The sequence below is a fragment of the Amborella trichopoda genome, chromosome 8, assembly GCF_054954075.1.
Source record: "Amborella trichopoda isolate Santa Cruz 75 chromosome 8, AtrichopodaSantaCruz75HAP2 v2.0, whole genome shotgun sequence".
Classification (NCBI taxonomy): Eukaryota; Viridiplantae; Streptophyta; class Magnoliopsida; order Amborellales; family Amborellaceae; genus Amborella; species Amborella trichopoda.
The window spans coordinates 40,792,630-40,805,817 of NC_142343.1; the positions used below are offsets into that span (position 1 = coordinate 40,792,630).

Here is a 13,188-nt window from a genome sequence, read left to right on the forward strand (position 1 = left end):
TAGTTTCCAACCTTCTAGTTTGGATATGGTTTCTTAATCTGGCAAATATTAGAGGAGAGTATCCCTTGGAATAGTGGCAAATATGTGGGTAAAGGTAGTCAAACGTGGTGGGTCCCACAATGTGATGTTTAAAGCTCCAGCCTCGTTAGGTCACAAATTAATTTAGAACTTCCATTTCAATTCGTCAATGATCATAAAATCTAAATTGTTTTTGAGAGCTCCAAATTCATGAATCTAGTGATGAAAGTAAAAATTAATCTAGAATATATTATGAGTCCTTAATCCCTTGAAAATCTAGGCAAGTCTTCCAATCAACCCAACCGACTCATAGAATATCTAAAAAAGGGGCTGGGTCGTGGTGGTAGCATCTCGATGCCTAATTACCACATTGTGGTTTTCAATCCATTTGACACAACCTATTGACACATTAAAAAAAGTTAACTCCTTAATTTATATGAAAAAACAGGTAGTGGCCTGCCTTTCCCCTATTAAATTATCACAAAAAAAAAAATATAGATATACTTTATAAAGACTTAGATCCTTATTGAGGAGTCAAAATTAACTATTCTTAAATACATTCTTCCAAGGCCCTTGAGCTCAGGCATGATAGAAGCTCTTTTATCGTTAATTGAGGGATAATCATGGTAACCCCTAAGTAATCTTATTAAATTTGTCCATTCCTTATTGGGTAGGTTAAACGTCATGCCAGGCCAAAACCCTAACTAAATGTGACATTATTAATCCAAGTACCATTTACACATGTAGCTACATTAGTTAGAAATGACAAGGCTAATAAGTGGCCTCTGATTCCACATAAAGTTCATTGCATGCTTTGTGGTCTTCATGTTTTCCTTGTTTTCTTTCTATTATTTTATAAACTACCCTTTAAAGATGTACAGTTGATTGATGTTAATGGCATTAGTATTTCTTCCCATTTGCTTTGGGTGCTTTTCACGTTCTAGGTTGACTCATGCACATGTTTCACTCATTTCGTAGAGCTCTCTCTTTCATTAAAGATTTTATGTTCCTATGGTACCATATTGCCTATTTACTCCCTCATGTAAAACCCAGACTAATTTTAGAACCCTAAATTTTACAGATGCAACCTCTTCAACTCATTGTCTCATCTCAATAATAATAATAATAATAATAATAACTGAAATTGCACTCTCCATACACTTAAAAAAAAAAAAAAAACTCATGATTGAATACATATTGTCCAAATGTTTTGAAGGCAAGTTCTCAGTACTAGAAAAATCAAAATTCATGTTTTGTCTTTTGAAAATAATCATCTGGCGATTTTAGGTGGTTACAAAAATATTTAGATATACACGTCTTCTAATAGAGGGAGTAGGTCTACAATAATATACTCGAACATAGTATATATGCTTCTCACCCTCTCTCTCATGCTTAACTCATTTGATAGCTCTCTCTCTCTCTCAACAGTCCTACCTATTATCTTTTCATGCTTTTTGGGTCGAATCTATTCCTTTGGTTTCCCCTCCCCCACTTGAACACATATGGGGAGCAGGCAGGTACGACCCATCCATATGCTAGATCGACTGATGAATGGATGGTCTAGATGCCTATGTTCAAGTAGCCATTTCACCATAAACCAAATCTCTCATCTAGACATCAAGAAAAATATGGTTTGGTTTGCATAAAGTCACCACTTTAAACAATTAAAGTGCGCATCCAAACTTTGTTATGAGATATAATTTTGGTGTCGAAAACTTTTAGGATGCAGCGAGAGATTTTTTTCTCTAATTATAAAAATTTTAAACTCCAAAAAATGGTTCAAAATAAAGTAGATCTATAAATACATGAAAACCTTGAAAATAGACAGTTCAAATAATATATTGAATATCTTTTTTTCTTTTTCCCCATATCTATAAATCTCGATGTCAAGACGATCAATAAAATGTTTTTCCAATACCAAAACAACCTTTTTTGAAAGATTGTAAACGTGTGCCCTTAATTCTATATTTTAATGTGTCAATCTTTGAACCGTCATATCAGCCCATATTCAATCTGAGTTATTGATTGACACTATAGTAGTTAACCTGTGAGCTGATAAGATCATTTCCCATATATATGAGTTGTTGATTGACACTATAGTAGTTAACCTGTAAGCTGATAGGATCATTTCATATATATATATATATATATATATATATATATATATATATATATATATGTGACCGACGTCACCATGGCAAATATGAAGTGTTTACCATGGCAAATATGAAGTGATAAACACTTTTGATACAGGACCATTGCAAATATGAAATGATAAAACACTTTTTCAAATAAGACAAGTAGTTGATAAGACTTAGGAAGATGTATGCTCTTATTTATCAGGTCAGTACAAAAACCCCTAATGTCTTCAATGGGAGCCACACATGATTTCAATACATCCATGTGGAATGAAGCAAGTCCATTTTGTTCTATATCATATTAAACTAGAGCATGGTTCCATGCTATGGACTGAAATTATTTGTGGCTTGGGCCCCTTTTTGTGTAATTGAGAGCGACTAATTGAATGTGATTAAATGGTATAAAAGATGGATGAAAGCCTTTTAGGAACTACGTACTAGGTTTTGGAGTTGGCTAGGCCTTTTTCCTTTTTTTATAAGCATGTATATAGGGAAGCCAATTGGGTGGCTGATTCGTTGACGAAGGGGGTGCTCTAAGGCTATCGTTTCTAATACTGTAATTTTCATCTATTAGTTCATTAATAAAATTACAAGGACATTCAGTAAAAAAAAAAAAAAAAAGGTGCCATGTTGTGTGGAAAACTTTGATGAAAGAAAATCATTCCTTTCTCTTACTTATCATTTAAGAGGAATTGAGAAAACACTAGAACCCATTTCTAGAGAAAGAAGTAGAGAAAAAAGTGGAAGCCCAATTTGTGGAGAGAGAATGAGAAAACCTTAGAACTCAAATATGGAGATAGAAATGTGGAAAAGCCAAATATGGTCTTCAGGAGACTTGAGTGAACCCTAGGACCCCAATTGTAGCAAAGGGGATAATTCTAAACACTATAATATAGTGATAGTAAGGTGACCAGAGAATGTTGTGAAAGTAGAAAGAAAAATAAAAGAAAAAAGCTAAATTTTCCATGTTTATGCACAATTTTTACGTATATTTTGAGATGCTCCAAATGATCATGCATGTTTTAAACAAAAAAGACAATAAATCCTCTATATAATTAGCAACAAAATTAGATAATTGTTTGAAAATTGCATCCATCCTCCTTTGACTTGTGTCAATTAAGAATTATTGATACTACTGGCTCAACAATATCTCTTTTCTATCGATGAGGGTACTTGGGATATGCTTTGGAACATGCTGCCTTTTTCCCAGTAGAGAATGAAATTTCATCATCATTTTTTTTTGTTTTTGAGGGATTTATTATTCTTAAAAAAAAAAAAAAAAGAAGGAAAAAGCTGCAACTTATTAGAGAGTATAATGCCAAGGATTATTTGTGGGGTTGGTAAGAGAGAATTCAAAGCGGGTAGCCTAGCAATACACTTTGAATAAAATGGTAAAGACATTGAGTAATTCCTAGAAATCACTAAGGCTAATGAGCAAACTTTAGAGATGTTAGGAAAAGTGACAACCATGATTTGAGAGAGCATCAAAATCCACTATAGGGACATGACCAAACCTTAAGAGTGTAAAAAGCCCCATTATCAATTGCAAGTGGAAGCAGCTTTAGTTTTTCTAAGCAATGGTGGGGCTTTTCCTTACACTACATATGCGAACAGTGAGTTGGGAAAGCCCAAAATCCACTATGGGAACATGACCAACCCTTGAGTGAGAAATTGGCTAGTGGATGTAGCGTTGTTGGGGTGCGGTTTTTATAGAGCCGAGGCTCTAAACAATCAAATTAGAGCCCATCTTCATATAGTTTCAAAAAATATGGTTTTAATACGGAAAAGTTTTGAAATAACCTTAAATTATATTTTCATCTTTAGTTATAAAAGTTAAAGCTTCAAAAATAGTGTAGATTGAGCAGATCTATAAAAACTTTAATAACTTAAAAATTGACGGTCCAAAACACTTTACGAGATGCACTATTTCCAAAACTTGAAATCCATTTTTTTCTCAAGTCCATGAATCTTGACTTTGAGATGATATTTTCAGAACTTGAAATCCATCGTTTTCTCAAGTCCATGTATCTTGATGTCGAGATGATCAATTTGAAGATATTTGAGCATCAAAACAATCTCTTCTAGTTATATTTTTAAGATAGGCTCTAATTTGATTGTTTAGAGCCTAGGCTTTATATAAACTTTTCCCTTAGTTGTTGTAACTAGTGCTATTAGAACTGGACATACTACTAGACTTGTCAGGGATTTGGCCTAGTCAATACTGGTCCAATCACTTGCCAAACTGATGAGATCAGCTTTTAAAAGAGCAAATGAAAGGAATAATATGGAATGTATTACAAAAGAAAAGAAAAATTGTCCCAACTTTCAAAAGTAAACATTTCTCCTACATTTGTTTTGTTAGTCTGACCAGCCAAAATCGGTCAAACAATGAATTTTATCGAATTTCAACTAAACCTATTTTATACTTCAGATCAAGCTAACCAAAGAATTTGTTAGTGGCTTGATCAATCGAACATGCCAATGCAGTTTGATCATTGATAACACTAGTTCAAACTAGTGGCGGGATTCTGCTTAGGGTTGGCAATGAGTCGAGTGGCCAGATCTGATTTTGAAAAACTACGGCTTGGGCCACAAAATATGGCTTAAAAGTTGCACCAAGGCCCCACAACGACCAAAGGGCTAGCCAGTCGGGCGTTGTCGAAGGCTACAAAGGGGTCGGCCCAATCGACCCTTTATTTCCCCTTATCTTTTTTTTCTCTTTAAGTTATTAGACCTAGCCTGACCCGATTGGCCCAAGGCCAGACCCAAGCTTGGACCTGTTCAGCCCATTCAAGCTGGACTAGCACTAGGGCTAATTAGGGGTGGTAATGGACCGGGTCCCAACTCGAGACCTAGGGTTAGACTCGATTCGGATCTGGGTATGGGTCCAAAACCCAGTGGATTGGGTCCTGGTCCAAATCTTGGACCTGAACACTACTTGGGCCTGGGTCTGGTTCCCATGTCACTTTTTTTGGCTCCAGGTGGGTCCAACCATACCCATCGGGACCCAACTTGACCCCTAGAGCTAATCCAGCCCATTGCCTGTCCCGGTCCTACCCTAAAATATACAATAATAAAAGAAAATTAGGGAAAATGGTCCAAGGTGCACCATATCTATAGTGTGTGCACCACAACACAAAGGCAATGGCGACAAAATGCTTTGGCACGTTATGTGGTGAGCAATGGCACCTTGGGAAGGAAAGGCACCGGCTTCTTTGTGGGCTCCAAATTTTGCATTTTATGGAAAAAAAAGCGTGTCCTACAAGCGCGAGGCACGCGCTGTGTGTGTCGGCTCACCCCACTTTTAGAGCGTACAATACGATCCGACGGTAGGAAAGGCCGAGTTGAGATGGACGATTGAGATGGATTTGATTGTCAAGTCATCGAGGCCGTTTCATCCTGGAAAGATTACTAAAATGCCCTTGAAGTGTCGTGAGTCACTATTATTTCCCCCCTCTTGGATACTTTGTTTTTCACATGGTGTTGACCCTTTTAACTAACCTTATCGTTTTGGATGACGAGTTTAAAAAAAGGATTTTGTCTATTTAATAAAAAATTAATTTATTATCATCACGGATCTTATCCTATCGAAATTATTTGTAGTCGGATACACAAATCGCATCATGTTATTTCATTCTATTAAAGGTCGTACCTCAATAAATGTTCAATCAGGATTCGTGATTGGGACATGACAAATGTTTTTTACTAGCGGCCAACCTAACACAACTTCCTCCTTTTTCATTGTGCTTGGGACTGACATTGGTGTAGCTTTTTGGGAAAAAAAATATTTTTAAAAATCATTTTTTAAAAAACATGCATTTGTGTGTGTTTGAGAATGTGATCAAATATATTTTGGGAGACAAATCATTTGAAAGAATGAAGAAGAACTCTTATGAAGGCGTAGTTAGAGACAGAGGTGTAACCAGAACATTGTATCTTCCCTGGGGAGCATATTGTCTATTCACTCTGTTGACAAATTTCTCTTGGAATAGTTCAAATAGTTTTAGGATCCCAAAGTTTAGGGAACATCAAATAAAAAAGGAAGAATTTTTTTTTCAATATGCATATGCCTAAAATAAATAATAGTCACCATTATAATATTTTTCCAACTATTTGGGGTCAGCTACATGAATCGATGTCTGTTATTATGCTCTATCGAGGGTCATATCCTCAATGAAGCCATAAGTTCCTATATTTTTTTCTCATTACTTCCATCCATCTCTTTTTAGGCATACCCCTTGCCCTTTTTGAGCTTTCTACTTGAACTAACTCGCACTTTCTAACAGATGTTGTATTGGATATGTATTTTTTCTCATCTATAGCTTATTGGAGACACACCTAAGTTCTCCTTCAAATTTTATTCCTTCTTATCTTACCACGCATCCATCATAATATCTTCATCTAAGCTACATGCATCGTATGAGTATGTTATTTCTTAATCATGCAACATTCCGTCCTATAAAGTAATGCTGGTTTCACAGTTGTCCTATATAGCTTCCCTTTTAGCCTCATTAGTAATGTGGCGATCACATAAACTCCAGTTGCACATTTCCACTTTGTCTATCCAGCTCAAATTTTATGTGTGACGTCTTCCTCAATCTCTCTATTTTTTTTGAATTATCGACTCAAGTTATCAAAGTGATTTTTTTTTTTTTTTTGTATTTATTAGCCGTTAATCTTAACTACTTCATCATCTCTACTTTTCTTATATTCAATATACTATGTCTTGATCCTGCTAATTTTAAAATATTTAGATTCTAGAGCATCCCTCTAAAGTTCGAACTTTGTGATGACGTTATTTCAGATCTCATCGATCATAATTATATTATCTGCGAACAACATACACCGTGGCACCTCATCATGTAACTGCTAATTAAGTCGTCCATAACTAAGACAAAGACGTATGGATTCAATACTGACCCTTGATGTAGATATTTTCTTACTGAAAACTCACGTATCTCTCCACTAGTTGTTTTCACACTAGTTAGCGCTCCCTCATACATATATCTCACCGAGTCAATGTAGTATCTGGAGACTCATTTCTTTTCAAAACCCATTAATTTTAGACTCTGTAAGTGTTTAGAAACTCAAAATCCAAATATTTTTTCTCTCTAGAAAGACTTATCATATGATTTTCAAGTGAATCCCAAAGTTTAAGATCAAAGAAAATCATCCCAAGCAATCATTTTACTAGGGAGTAAGTATACAGTAAGCTCCCATGAGAGTGGGTGACATCCATTTACTATATATATATATGGAAAAAATTTAGGGCAGCAACTTTGTAAAAGTAAAGCTTTAGTAATCTGGACCATCCATATGAATTAAATAATATAGATTTGGTATTATATTAAGATATATCATAATTTAATATCATTTTAAAAAATATGTCAAGTCTACATCAATCAATTGAAATATAACATCGACCAACTTTACCCTCACGTCTAAAAAACATAAAAATAAAGTTGCCCCTCAGATAAAGGCAAGCTTTCTATGCTTCCCCTGCATCATAGGAGTTCTATCTTCCCTCTTATCTAACCGTCCATTTTGAATAGAGGGCTAAGATTGTCCCAATCACAATGTCACATCTCTACATTATTTTATTTTTAAATTTTTTTCTATAAACTATTTTGACACAAAATTTTGGACGTCCATTCCTCTATTAAACTCATACTAACGGGAAAAAAAATTTTCAATAAACTAAATGATCAAAATACCCTTGAAAGTTTCAAGAGGTATTTTGGTAATTATATTTTATCGAAAAATTATTTTTAATATTTTTTATAGGTGCGCCCCAATGAGAAGATGGCACGTACCAAATTCATGTTCATACAATTTATATAAAAAAACTAAAAATACATACCTTGAGACGTCGGATCTAAGATCAAACAATGAGTAGCTCTCTTTATCAAAATTGAATGGCTCGATGTTGTAAGGGAAGCACATAAACTTTTCCCTCGGATAAACCACACCTATTATTTTTCAAATTACAAAATATGAGAGGTAGTTTGGTAATTTATCGGTTATGTCTTTAATGGACAGATGTGAGATCCTTGTGGGATGGTATCATTGGTCGCTTAGGGGTCAGTCCATGTGCAAGACGAAAGTGGGTGGGTGCTCATTTACTTAGCCTTTTCTTTTAGTCGCCTCTGTCTTACGTATATAATCTCTCTCTTGGTGTTTTTTTTTTTTTTTTCCCTTCTCTCTCTATTTATATAATATCTAGGGTTGGATCGGGTCCCGATCTACTATCCATAAGATTTGAATCCTGATTGGATCTAGAATATCGGACTTGGATATAAAAAAAATATATTGAATCTGAATCCAGATCTGATCGGATCCAAAAAATTATTTTATATATTATTACTTATCTATAAAATAATATATAATAAAAAATATGATATATAATATCTTAATTTAGGCTAAATCTAGATCAGATCTACCTGTACCCAAATGCCATCAAACTTACCATTCAAATCCAAATTTTACATCTAGATTAGACCCGTCGGATCTTTAGATCCATACCCGAACTCGGATAAGGATTGAAATTTAAGTGTCAAATTCAAACCGGGTAAATTCTCAACCCAACTCTCTCTCCTTTTATATGTAAATAAGACATGGGTTGCCATTTAGTTAGGGTTTGGGCCTATAAATAAAGCTTGGGGAGGCAACGATGCTGGTATTTGAGGCATGATTTTTTATGGGTTTGGGTGCTTGCTCGATGGAGAAGCAGGGCACGTGCATTACAAATCCATCTTCCTTTGAAGATGAAGAAAAAGAAGAAAAGTAGTGAAATGTAAGGGTGGTTTTGTGGTTCATGTGCCTATCTTCTCCATCATGCTCCTCATTGAACCTCAAGGTTATATTTTTGTGGTTCATCTGTATTCAAAGGTATGAATCTTTTTAATTTTTCTTTCTCTCTGGTTTTTTTTCTTGAATAGTATAGCATGCAAAATTATAATGAGAGTGCTCCTCTCTCTTCTCTTGAAGAAACGAATTATTATTATTATTTTTTTTGCATAGATCAGTGGAGATTACAAGCTCTACCTATTTTGAAAAGAGTCAATTTTTTTTTGTAAGTGTCAGTGAAAATGGAGGCCTGACTTTTGACTGGAGCTCAAGGGGTACTACCACCATTAGCCGAGCCCTATTCTTAGTTAGATTCATTTTGTTTTTTTAGAGAGAGAGACGGCAACTGGCCAGCTATCCAGTGCACTGCACTGCACTGCACATGCTGGGAAATAGAACTACTCACATTTAAACGCCAACAGATTTAATGTGAGGCTCCCACATCTCCCTCTCTGTCGGTCTGCAGGAATTCTCCTTCAAGATATAGAGAGAAAGTTAGGAAAAGAAGAGATGGTGAGAGTACCACACATTTTAGCATAGACATAAACAAGGATATTTTATGGGGCGATCTATCTCTTCTCAAATAGAAATATCCCTCTCTCTCAATGTGAGCATACTGGAGAAAGGCATTTAACACGTTAAACCTACCTTATTCTCTTCACTGATTTACCCCAAAAAAAAAAAAAAAAAAAACTGTTTCTTTCTATCTCTCTCTAGAACAATCATTTCGAGAGAAGAGAGAGAGAGGTGCAATGGAGAGAGATAAAGAGATAGAGAGGCCTAATGGAGAGATACATAGAAAGAGACAGGACTTGGCAAGCGGTCCAGTGCTCATGCATGGAAACAAAGGCACCCCACATTCTCCCTCCTCTCTCTCTCTCTCTCACTCAGTTGGAATTATCCAATGCTCATGTGGAAACAAAGGCACCCACACGTTCCTGTCTCCTCTCCCTCTCAGTTGGAATTATCCTATGCTCATGTGGAAACAAAGGCACCCTCTCTCACTCAGAGGTTGTGTTTGATAAGAAGGAGTTTTTGAAAGTAGGAGTTGAGCATCCCACTTCCATGTTTGATAATACCCCGTTAAAGCTGCAAAGTGGAAGTCCGACCTTCTACGGAGCAAACTTTCAATACTAAACATGGTACATTTTTGGAAGTCGCCTCTTTTATCAAAGTAGACGATGGAAGAGGCCTCTTCCAAGGTTTGCAGGAAAAAGTGTCCCCTTCCTACAAAGTCCCGTCCCGGCGCGAAAAACGCCTTTGGAGTCGGAATTCTCCCTTTGTAAGAGAGAATTCATCGGCATCCACACTCTCTCTCTCTCATTTGAAGGAGAATTCCAACTGTGTGAGCAAGAGAGACAGTATCTTGTGGCAATCTCTCTCTAGAGAGAGAGAGAAAAGGAGTTTCCCCCATCTTTTAATCGGTTGAAGGGTTGGTTTAGCTTTTGTTTTCAACTTTACCTCTGATTTGAAATGAGTCAAATCTAATTATTGCTTAATGTATCCCTATTATATCATGGGATTCCATCAATGAAACATTGATGGATTATGATTTTCTCCATTAACCACTAACTTTTCAACTTTTGTTTTGTGATCACGAACATCTCATGTCTACCTCACCTTTATCCAGCATTCCTTTTTGAAATTTTACTAAAGCCATTTTCTTGGAGTTTTGTCTTTTCCCTAATGTATATAAATAGAATGACATAATACTGCCTCATAATTGAAATATTTAGCTCCTCTTTTTTGTGCATTAATTAGGAATGCTTCGTCCTTAGGGCTTGTTTCGATGTATTCATTATCATGATACTTTCACTGTTTCAAGTAAAATTAATCCTGATAATGAATTATATGTTGTTTGGTAGTATTCCTGACGTATTATCTGAGATAAACTATGGGCAACTTTATATATGAGTTTATCTTTTTGAAAAGTTGTGATAAAGTTGAAAAACTTAAAATTAAAAGTGAGAAGCAATACTTTTTAGGCAAAATAATACACCTTTTCCAAAGAATGACATCCAGGAAACCATGTCTGAGGTTCACCGGAACGATTTGTCGGCCGAGGGTGGACACACAATATTGGCTCAAATTCAACAAAATTTCAGCCAAAAGGCTAAATTGGTTAATAGGATTTAGTATAATGACATGCATTCCTTAATCAGTAATATTTCTCTATCACTGGTGAACAGAAACCAAAATTAAAAGGTCTAGAGACACATATTAACTGGCCCCTCCTTGGAGCAATTGTATTAATACCAGTTTAAAGAAGATCATTAAGGGAAACAAGCATATTTGGCTGTAAATATATATGGTTCACAGCTCACAAGTGGGAGGTTGGTCCCATGGCTCCATGATTTTGGGCATAAAAGCCACAAAACTATCATTTTCTAGTATGGTACTAGCTTGTGAAAACTTCTTGTTTGTTTTTGGGACATATGTCGAACTACATTCAAGATATTGAACTATTTAGTATCTTACCTATATTTCTGGGCATTGTATACAATGAAACCATTTACATTAGATACCAAGACGTCACAATTACTTATAACCATCTAATGTGAAATCTGATAGTTTGGATGTCTTAAAAAGGTTCAAGAAAATTTCTTTTGAAGTTTTAGCGCGTCAATGGAATAAATGAAGACATCAAATTTCACATCTAATGGTCAAAATTAATTGTGACCATCTTGTATCAAAGGTGAATGGTTTCATTGTCTATTTTTTCAATTTTTTTTTTTTGCAATTTTAAATAATTATATCATTCTTTTGATCAAATATCATATAACCTATCTATCAAATGACACATCAAAATGAGTTCTAAAATTTATTTAATCCTATTTAAGGTAAAATGTAATAGTTCAACTTTTAAATGTATCTTGATAAATTTCCCTTTATTTCTTGGCTTGTAGGCAGTATCATTCAATGTGGATGAGATAAATAAGTATTTGGTTGATTTCTTTCCCTTGTGACCGTTGATTGGCTAGATGACAAATCAACTGAAAAAGTTTAGAGCCTAATCAGAGGAGACCTAACTAATCGCCCTTGCAATTTTTTTTATTTGTTAACCTTTTTTAATGATTAATGCCAATTTTTTTGCGAGCCTAGCAGTAATCTGAGTGCTTCTTTTTGGAAGTTTCCTTTAGGATCCAGTTTTTCTCTCTCTATCCTTTTACTCTCTCTAGGTTTTATTTTGGATCCTTTTATTCTCTCTCTATCCTTTTACTCTCTCTCCAGGTTTCATTTTGGATCCTTTTATTCTCTCTCTATCCTTTTACTCTCGCTCACATATTATGACAATTATCCACAACATGGTCGGTGGTAGTCGGCCGACCACGACAAGCTTCACACTCATGGTGAGAGTATTTATTGCCTTGGCCGGTGATGGTCGGCTAAACAATAAGGGAGAGGACCAAGATATTTATAGATTAATGCTCTCGCAGGAGTATTTTCACACTCCCTCGGAGAAAATTCAATTTCAGAGTATTTTTAAAGGAAAATCTTTTTGTATGTTATAGAGAAATTATACATTGTAGTTAAAGTTATATCAGTCGTCCAATTAGATCGGATGGCTAGAAAAAGGGTGGCACATATGAGTTCTCTACACCTAATTGCTTACAGAAAGATTCATCATTTTTAAAACTTCAATTTATGAGGATTTAATTTTTCAATCTCACAACCAATCTAAAAACGGAGAAGAAATTTCAAATGTTTACGCATGCTTGAAGAAAAAATAATGTTTTGAGATTGGATATAGTTCGTCTGATTTTAGAATTGCAATCTAAAAATTAAAAGTTTAGCTTTTCTTTTCGTAATTATCTAATTATTCTTCGGGAGATCTGAAATTTTCATATCAGTAAAATTTCCCAAATTGTTTTTTCGCCCAACAAAAGTATATGGGATGCCTCCATGGGGGGCATAAAATGTGCATAGACAATGTCACAAGAGGAAATTGTTATTTCTCAAAAGGACCCAGTTTTTACGCGGCCAAGCCTGCATATGTAGAAACGCTGGCAATTTTTAAGGACATGTAAATCTAACATGGAGATCATAAATATGAATAAATAAATAAATTTTAAAAACCATAAATAAAATTATAGTAAAAAAACATTTGGACAGTTAGTTTCGATTGAGGACACATACTTGCATCTATCTTTAAGATGGATGACTTACACTTTCTGGACCACATATG

General features: G+C 35.1%; 1 long non-coding RNA gene across 1 annotated transcript; it reads left to right on the forward strand.

Annotated features, from left to right (window-relative positions):
- Positions 1–8,404: 8,404 nt before the first annotated feature.
- LOC148781103 (uncharacterized) lies at positions 8,405–12,687 on the forward strand. The gene is made up of 2 exons (XR_016061727.1): positions 8,405–9,044; positions 11,909–12,687. It is a non-coding gene; the product is annotated as an uncharacterized LOC148781103 (long non-coding RNA).
- The last annotated feature ends 501 nt before the right edge of the window (positions 12,688–13,188 follow it).